Source organism: Colius striatus, chromosome 21, assembly GCF_028858725.1.
Source record: "Colius striatus isolate bColStr4 chromosome 21, bColStr4.1.hap1, whole genome shotgun sequence".
In the NCBI taxonomy this organism is placed as follows: domain Eukaryota; kingdom Metazoa; phylum Chordata; class Aves; order Coliiformes; family Coliidae; genus Colius; species Colius striatus.
The window spans coordinates 829,411-839,470 of record NC_084779.1 but is presented as its reverse complement, the minus strand read 5'-3'; the positions used below and the strand labels follow the sequence as shown (position 1 = coordinate 839,470).

General features: G+C 40.2%; 1 long non-coding RNA gene across 1 annotated transcript; it reads right to left on the bottom strand.

The window, feature by feature from the left end:
- Positions 1-5,327: 5,327 nt before the first annotated feature.
- Positions 5,328-6,762, bottom strand: LOC133627444 (uncharacterized). The gene is made up of 3 exons (XR_009820199.1): positions 6,690-6,762; positions 6,111-6,169; positions 5,328-5,372 (listed from the first exon to the last, which is right to left on the bottom strand). It is a non-coding gene; the product is annotated as an uncharacterized LOC133627444 (long non-coding RNA).
- Between the last annotated feature and the right edge of the window lie 3,298 nt (positions 6,763-10,060).

Genomic DNA, 10,060 nt, shown 5'->3' with positions numbered 1-10,060 from the left:
GGTCAAGCTAAAGATTAAGGGAAAATCTGACACACACCTAAGCAACGGAGAAACTAAAAAAGCTAAAAATCTCCCAAATACCCAAGAGATGTGGGATATGTACTACATTAACATGAAGGTAATATGCTAAGGAGGTATTTAAGATGTGTTCCTGGTACACCAAACCAAGGGAAAAAGCAATAACTGTAACTTACCATCAGATATCCAGGTGTTTGTGTCACTGTATCTGGGATATGCTGGGGCACGTCTGTTTGTAAATTAACTTGATGACGATCCAGACACACTGTTCTGTTTCTACATATTTAAAAACTGGTTTTAGAACAAAGCCCTTTTACTTGTAAACTATTTTTGATGTGGCTTACAACATCTTTTCACACTAACATTTCATCAGCCCTCAATATTCAATTTCTGTTTCAAGTAGCACCAATGACTGGAGATTAGACAGAAGTGGCCAAAAAGCTCTTGTTGGACAAGTTTATACAACAAAACCAAAATCCACCAGGAAACTAGTTTCAGAATAAAACAAAGACTAACACTGAATTTTGTGTTACTTGCAACAAGGGTCATCCACACTAGAAGGTATATCTGAGGGCTTCATCCAAGGCCCTGTTAGAATCCAGTTAGACACAGCTCAGAGAAGTCATCTACTTACCTAATCTGGAGGGACAGAAGACAACAGAGGAGAGAGCAAAGCATAAGCCTTGGGCAATTATGGGCTAGAATACTAATCAAAACAGAGCCTGAAGTTCCCTCAAGAACACTTGGGCAGGAGTGATAATGAATTATGATATCCTGTCAGGCTACATGAGATTGGTCTCCAGAAAATGTTGGTATTTTGATTTTCGTAGCAGTATCTAAGAAGAGTGAAACTGATGCAAAAGTAACCACAAGAAAAAGAGTCATGAGCAAAAAATGGTTTCATGAAAGTATCCAACAGGAAAATTGAGCAAGAAAACAGAAGCAGCCATGATTGAGGCATATACCACCTTCCTACACCAGTATGGGTGGTAAGAAAGCTTGGCAATTCCTTACCTGCAAGCCCCAAATGTTTTAAGATGGGTACACAGTGGCCTTGACAATCTCTGGTATTCTTCATCTTTTAGCACCTTGGCAGTCAAACCAGGCAGTTCTGGGGGAACTTCAGCTTCTGCCAGCTGCAAATAGCGGAGGATCCCAAGTGCATCACACTCATTGTTTTCTGTTAACAGAACGACTGACTGTGCCTTTGTGATCTCTTGGTCTACAGAAGAATCCTAAAACAAATACACACGTATTTTTAACAGCTTCTGTGTATCCACTACTTTGTGATCAAATGCACTATTAACCTGGTAACGGTTTGTCAAACCTTTATCGCATTACAGAAGTTGTCAGGCATGCTGTGTACACGATGAGCAAAGATTCTTGGAGAGGAAAACTGAAATGTGTCACACAAGTGGCATCTGTAGCTTCCAAAGACTGCATGCATTCATCTGTTAAAGCTAAGCACCCGGTTTATACACACTTGTAAGTGTACTACTCGAAGCATGTGAAGTGTGACATCACTTTAACAGTGGCTGTTTCCATCCCTCCATCCACTGATTTAAGTATTAAGAAAAAAGGTCCTTCCCAAACCACTTTGTCATGGTTTGCCATGACAGCCTTTTCTGGTGAGGGGGAAGGGGCTGTAAAGGTGGCTCCTGGAAGAAGCTGCTCGCAGCTCTCCCCAGCTCTGAGCCAGACCCACTGCTGGGGCTGAGCCAATGAGACACCTCCACCATCACTTTGTAACAAGAAGCCTGAAGAGGAGGTTTCTTCCTCCTTTCTTCTTTCTTCTGCCCTTTCTTCTTCTGGCTGGTGGTGGTGCAAGGAGTAGGAACAGTGAGAGAAACAATCATGCAGACTCCAAGGTCAGCGATGAAAGAGAGGAGGAGGTGTGCTGGAACAGAGACTCCCCTGCATTCTATGGAGAGAACTGGGGAAGCTGAGGTTTGTTTGCATTTCTTTAAAGACCCTACAGCAGCAGTAGAGACTCATTTTGCTAAAGCTGGCCCCAGTCCAGGGGCAGCGATTCACTTCATTGTTGGCCCCGAGCCAGGGGCAGTGATTTCCTTCTTTATCACTATGGCCAGAGCAGGCCGTGTCCCGAAGGAGGGACCCAATATCCACAGCTGTAACTGTGGGGAGGAACCATATTGGGATTTATCAAAATGAGACAGAACATAGATAAAAATGTCATCATGAATGCATTCTGTGTCAGACATTCCTGTCAGCCTTTCTTCTAGCTGGCAGAAGGGCAGGGTTTGGGCTATTTTTAGCAGAAGTAGTTAAATTACAAATTCACAAACCTCCTTTATTCTTACAAGTCAAGATATTTTAGTTTGTTATATCTTAATAATTAAAAGCCCCACTTACCTGTGTCAAATGATGCTCACTTGATGAACCATTTCTGCCTCATCTCCTGAATTAGTGAATGTCAGCACCTTCTGAAGATTACTGTGGGTAAAAGCCAGTATTTTGAGTAACACAGTGGTTCTTTCACTGTCCATACAAGGCTGTACAACCTAAAGGTGGATACAAACCAGAGGGCTGGTAATTCATGTAATCTAGACATGCTTTACTGTGTATTTCTTCTTTTAAGAAGCACGAAGCATTGTTATATGCCAAAGAACATTGGTAAATCCTAAATCTTCTGTTAAACTTATAATGTACAATATACAACTCTCACAAAGGGTGTGAACTTCTGACAGCTTCCAGAAGCAAAATTAAAACCCATCACAATCAAAATCTCACATCGGTATTTTCTTACACGTGTGATTTTTGATGATTTGTCAGTGTTGAAGTTTCTCACTGAAGTACCACTGAAGAAGTTTCACACTCCATAAGCACAGTGCACTACCTCAGATTGTCTTAAAAAAAGCCCCAAAACATGGACATTTGCAGTGCTGCCAAATCACTAGACTTTTCACAAAAAGTGATGTTTTTCCAGTTTCATGTCATGCTCAGAATGTCTGGTCATAGAGACTTCCCAACATTCTCAATCCCCAAATGATTATGTTTTGAGTCATTGAAGAATTCAGATCATACTTGTAACATTTTATACAATTCTTCAGCTCTACACCACACTGACTGGAAGTTCCATGAGAAGACACCTCAGGATATACAGTAGCTTTCTCAAAATATTAGGTCAAATTAATTTCTGCACTGTGTGGCACTGAGCAGTCAAACAAGCATTTTACTAGCTCTGTCTTTGGAAAACTCACTTGTAGTTCTGCCACTCAATCAACAACCACAAAAACATTCTGAACATTCTGGTCACAAACAACTAAGACAGCCTACATTGCATTCAAGTGGCATTAAGACGACAGAAGTATTCTTACTTCCTCAGATTTTCACACTTTTAGCTGCTTCTTTGTTCTGCCCAAGTATTAACAACATTGGATGAAGCTGTCTGGAGCATCTCTGGTATGTTTTCAGTAGCTCAAAAACAAGTTGTGCCTTCTTCCACCCAGGACACAAGATAAGTGCTAGTGGCTAGGTGTGTATGTACAAAAGAGTTACAGTAGAGCATGAGACAACTGTTTAGAATCTTAGTCATTGTACTATTTCAGAATTTAGGGCAAAACTAAAATCTGCAAAACAGGCCTTTCAATGCTTCAAACAGAAGCTTTTAACACATATCACCTCTTAAAGGCAGATGGTACAGGCCCAAGGAACCCTGCACCAAGCTGGAGACAAATGGATGTGCAGCAACACACGGTGAAAGGTCCAAAAGTTTCATAGAAGCAGAAACATCTTGTCTTACTTGGAGCTGTGTGAGCCATTTTCAGTGGTCCCTTACAGCCTCAGTAAGTCTATGTTTCTGTGATCTAATGCATTAGAAAATGAATGACAATGTTTTAAAAATCAAACCAGACATTTCCATTTCACTATGTAACAGCCCCTTAAAAATCAAGCTTCATCGAGTATCAAAGTGATATGACATTAACCACTTGTTAGATATTACTTGATAAATAAGTTACAGACTCCCACACTCATGCAGTCCATCTCTGTCAATGTCTAAGCAGATGGCCTAAATAACCTGGGAAGCATCATGAAGATACTCTAAGATGACATCAGATGCACCCATTCTCAACATGCACTACCTTTTGGATCATTCATTGACATTTGCACCTTAGAACACAAAACCTGCAGTACTCTAATATATACATCCTCCACTCCTGTTTCTCAAGGCTTTGTAGCAACTGCTCGACTGCAAAAGTGTAAGAATTGGTGGAATATACAAGAAAGGATTATTTCCCTGATATGAGATGGCAACTACATCACATCCTTGAGCTATTGGTGGCCAACAGTAAGATTCAGTGGAGTTAGGGCCTAAACATTTTTTCCAAGTAAGTTCCTACAGAAAGAGAAATAAAGAGTTCTACCTGAAAATCGTGTGCTTGAAACACCAACAAGGCAACACAAAGCACTGAGCAATTTAAAAGCCTTTGACCCACTGCATAATACATTTCCTTAACACACAATATGATAAGAGTTCTTCTGGGATGAGGAGTTAAATTCTTACATCTAACTCAAATGCCATCATTTGTAGCAGTGGTTGATAGATCAGATGAAACTGTACAATTCTACAGTCTCTCTGAAGCATAATTTACTCAACCGTATGAACAACCTCCTACACATTCCTCAATCAAAATTAGCTACTATAGTATTTAGTATCTGAAAGTTAAGGTCTGATACTAGTCTTAAAAATACTAAATGTAATGTATTACATTAGCATTACCCTTTCCAGATCTTCAAGAAGTGGTGCTGTTTCCAGAATTGATGGTGGCTTCATTTTCTTGCCAAGAAAGACAAAGTTTCCTTCTTCAAGATTTTGAAAACTCTGAAACCATATGAAATAGATGACAAAGGCAATACTTAGTAAATGGGTTTGAGCTTACATCCAACTTAAAAACTGGTTTTTTTGAGAAGAATTAGCCAAAGAAATGTAAACACAAATGAAGTACAACTCACACACACGTCACACAGAACAGAGCTGAGACTCCTACTGTCCCCTGACTTGGCCATTGCCTCTGTTTCTTGCTTTTTTTCTTTTTGTCTCTTCCCCTGCATTTTTTTTTTCCCTTCATATTTTCACAGAGGCACCACCAACTTTGCTGGCTTGCTGACCTTTGGTCTGGTCTTGTTGCTGATGTGGCTGGATTGAGTCCCTGATGTCCCTCCACAGAGTCCCTCCACAATGACCACTCTTGTAGCCTCAACACTACCCACACCTTCCACATATATGACACACGTTTGCAGAGGTTAAATGGAAGTTATATCCTGGAATTACCTGTTGCTCATTTTCAGTTCCATGTGTGTTCAAAGGATCAGAATTTAAGCACTGCTGAAGCCTGAGAAATATACAAATATTAAATTCAATGGAAATGCAAAAGGAAAGTGTAATCGATAAATATCACCAATATTTCTAAATGGCACGAAACAGTTCACCTACAAAATATCTCTGATGTATTACCTGTGCCAACAAAAACCCTCAAATATGACAGAAGAAATCAAAAAGGACCATTTTGGATGTAAAATTTACTATTAGTTTTCAGGTATCTGAAAATAACCCAAAGGTTTTTTTAACCAAGACAATTGGTGGGTTCCTCAACTTCAGAAGAAAATCAGATGGGACTGCAGGAAAAAGGTTTCTTAAAGTTGCAAAACCATGAAACAATGTATCTTTGCAACAGTTAAAACTTGAATTAAAAACACCCCTCAGGTTGTTTACATATGCAGCAAGTGATCTGCAGCATAATAAAAGCCTTGCACAAGTCAACTCAGTCAGATTTCATTCAGCTGGAAAACTTTATCAATCACACTAAGAATAAAAGAAGGCAACTGAATACGCTGAGTGTGCAGAAACGTACTGCCTCATCACAGCCTTGTTTAGAAAGAATTGCTATTTTTACTGTGGTCTGGATAAGTATCAGCAGCTTCTAATGGCCTCCTTCCCCAATACCATGTGCACACATCTTGTCTTACCCTCTGCACTTTTAGCTGTCTAAGAAGAGTAACTGGAAACATACTACAGCTCCTAATTATCTGGCTACACAATTGGTTCAAATATGTAACATACTGTACCATACCTGTCTGTGTGAACTGCTGGATTTTCCTTGAAAGGCAATCCTGGGATTGTTTTGACAATCTATCAAGAAAAGACAAACCCTTTTCTGGCAGTAAAATACTGTTTAAGAGCAACATTTTAGAAAAAAAAGATTACTGAGCTCAAGGTGGTTTTCTTACCTAACAGAATTTTCTTCATTAAGAATCAAGCATGCAACAAGAACATCAACCACACAGGAGAATCAGTTCATGTTCACAGCTCAAGCTATAGCTTCTGGCAGCTCTTTGAAGAATCTTCCCCTGTATTCCCCCATCAACTACCAAAAGCTGGCCACACAAAACCACTACACATCTTCACAGCACTAGAGCAAGTGAGTACAAAAGGAGACACAACCTGTTCAAAGTCCATCGTTGCAATCTAAAAAACCAAAACCAGCAGAACCACAAACTTGAAGGACAATGTTCTCTTTTAACTAGATCAAGAGTTAGTCCCAGATTTGTTACAGAAAAGGACGTGATAGCTGACTACAGTATTCCTAATCTGCCTTACAGATGCTTCACTTAATTCATTCTGACATTTGAATAGAAAATCTAACACTTACAGATGTGGTAGTTTCACTGTCATCTGTGTTGGAGCTTTGTCGTGTCTTTTCAAGAACAGAACCAGATACAGCAAGATCTAGAAAGACAATTTTAAAAGATGCAGAAACACGTTTGTGATTATCTGAATCTATGAAAGGCCAGTGTTTTTACAGTTGGTTGCAACTGACTTCTTTCTCTGCTTGTCTCATTTTCTAATGGCAAAAAGAACAACCAAAAGACAGTTGTATTTACATTAAGATATGCAAATGAACCGAGGGAACAAGGACAGAGGATATTTATAGTGATTCAAGTCTGTTTTAAACAAGACAACTCACAGAAAACATTCAAGTTACCTCTGTGTAGAGAAATCCCTCTAAACTCAAATCAAACAGTAAGGTATCACTGATCAATGCTACAAGTTATTTCAACAGTATCTAATGCTTTTCAGCATATCAACAAATGACCCTGCAACTCACCCTTTGTCTTATCAAGTACAAAATGATTTAGAATATTCCTGCATCTGCTGATTTGATTGCTCTTTGTAAAGTCTGATACATAGGCAGTGTTTGTTAGGATATCTTTTGTTCCACTTGTTGGATTCCAACTGATACAGTAGGTCAATATATCCAGGTAAAGACAAATGATGCACTGCATGAATGATTGCTGCCAACACACACGGTTCCCACTTGTTTCAGGATCTGTTGATACCTTCTGCTGGAGCAGCACTGTCCTCAAATCAAGTGCAGGATTAACAACTTTCATTGGAAGAGAGTCAAGATTTAATGATGTTTGGGTCTCCTGATAATCTGCTGAACTCACTGCATTCTCTTCAGCTTGCTCAAAATGAGCAAAGCTGCTTAAGACGAGATCATCATTAATGCATACCTAAAAAACCCAAGTCTTTGACTGACCAGAATCAACAAGCAAGTCACCATCACATACTGCTTTGGAATTTATTTGAAGCTGGAGACAACAGGAAGACATATGCAGTATGTACAAATGCTTTCTGAAGAGTACTCATTCCAGGGCAGGAAAGTTGGTCATATCTTCCTCTATGTTCTCCAAACAGGTGTTACTTACCAGTTTCATGCTTTTGCCTAAAATTCAATACAGTGAAGACCACAGCTCTAATGTTAAAAGTCTTGGTAAAATACTCCAAATGACAGCAGTTTTCAAACACATTTATTTTCGTCTACTAGGCAGCTGCTTAAGTCTGACAGTAGCTGCAGCAGAGATTTAGCAGGAGTTACGCACTTTGGTAAGTGCAACGAGCTTTCTTCCTTTCTCCCAACTGTTTGGGAATTCAGCCTTATGCACATATGAACTTGTATTTATTTTCATAACACCATGCAACTGCCTTCTTGAAATATCTTTAAGTGTATCACAAAGAAGGACAAGAGTACAGTAAATTCACATAGTTGTTCATCTGAAGTACTTGGGGGACTTCATTTGCTTGTCAATACCTTCCAAAGCGGTTCACAAGTTTCCACCTCACAGAATTCATTCCAAAGTTCACAAACAACAGATTTAGAAAATAAATCTTCTAGTAAGTTAATGATTGCACTTCTACTGTATATGGCAAATTACAAAATTCACTTGCAAATAACACTTTTCGGTCTTAAATTTGTCACAAAGTTATAACTTCTACAGCACAGTGCACAAAGAGGTTTGTAGAGAGAAAAATATCTTACCTTTTCACCTTTTATTGTCACATAAAGGAAAACATCAGATGTGGTATCTTCTACAGCACATACTTTGGCTGTCGTCTGGGTAGTAGCAAAACTGAGTGATGGTGTTTCAATGACGCAGCTGCCTGTTCTTTCCTGCTCTTCTCCAGCCCAGTGTTTCCTCACTAACCCAGCATCTGGAAGAGCAAACAATGGGTGTTTTAAAAGTCTCCCTCTCACTGCAGTGGTGACAAGTTTCTGTTGATCTCCTGGGGACTTTACTTTGGGTTTGGTTTGACATTTTGGCCACCTGGACTTGAGAATTCTCCCTCCCTTTTCCACCCCCCTTTTCACATCTGTTGCCTGGGATTCTCCCTTTACAGTTCTTGCTGGACATTTATCCAGACTCTGTGCTCTGCACTTGAAACAACCAGCAGATGATTTCTGATGGAACCTGAGGCTCTCTGCACTGGCCTGATGCAAAGGCAATTTGCATCAAAACTCCTCCAAAATCCTTGTTTTTCTCTCAGAATTGCACCAAAACCTCATTTTATCCCTCAGAACTCACCCAAACCCCACTTTTTCCCCTCAAAACGCTTCCAAAACTCCACTTTTCCCCTCGAGATGGCACTTTTTTACCCAGCAGTTCCCAAAAATCCCACTTTTTCCCTCAGAATAGCACCCAAAACCCACTTTTCCTCTGAAAATACCTCCAAAACCTCACTTTTTCATTCAGAACTCCACCAAAACACCACTTTTTCCCCTCAAAACACCACCAAAACACTTGTTTTTCCACAAATTCACCCAAACCCCACTTTTCCCCTCAAAACTCCACCCAAATCCCACCTTTTCCCCTCAGAATTGCACCAAAGCCTCATTTTATCCCACAACTCCACGGCTTTTGGCCCTCAGAAATCTACTCCATCCCCACTTTTCCTCTCAAAACTCTTCCAAACTACACTTTTCCCTTGAAAGCTGCACCAAAACCCACTTTTTCTCCTAAAACTCCAACAAAACCTCACTTTTGCTCTCAGAAATAAACAAAAGCTCTACTTTTTCCCTCAGAATTGCTCAAAAACACCGCTTTTCCTCTATCAAATTCCACCCAAATCCCAACTGTTTTCCTGTAAAATGCCACCCAAACCTCACCTTTCCCCTCAGATTTGCCCCCACACCTCATGTTATCCCTCACAACTCCCACAAACCCTCACTTTTCCCCTCTAAATCCCAACAGAAAACAACTTGTTCCTTCAAACCTCCACCCAAACCCCCACTTTGGACCTCAGATAGTTACCAAAACCTTCCTTTTTTTCCTCACAACTCCACCCAGACCTCACACTTTCCCCTCAGGATTTCCCCAAAAGCTCACTTTTCCTCTCAAAACTCTACCAAATCAAACACTTTTCCCCGCAGAAATACCCTCAAAACCCTACTTTTGCCGCCTCAGAAAACCACCAAAACCCCCACTTTTCCCCTCAGACATGCCCAAAAACCTCCTTTCATCCCTCACAACTCCACTGAAACCACCCTTTTTCTCTCAGAATTGAGCCAAAACCTTATTTTATCCCTCCAAACACCCCCCAAACCCTACTTCTCAAAACTCTACCAAAACCCCACTTTTTGCCACCTAAGTTCCCCAAAAACCCATTTTCCCACTCAAAACGCCACCCAAACCTCACTTGACTTCAGAATTGCCCCCAACCTCATTTTATCTCTCAGAACTC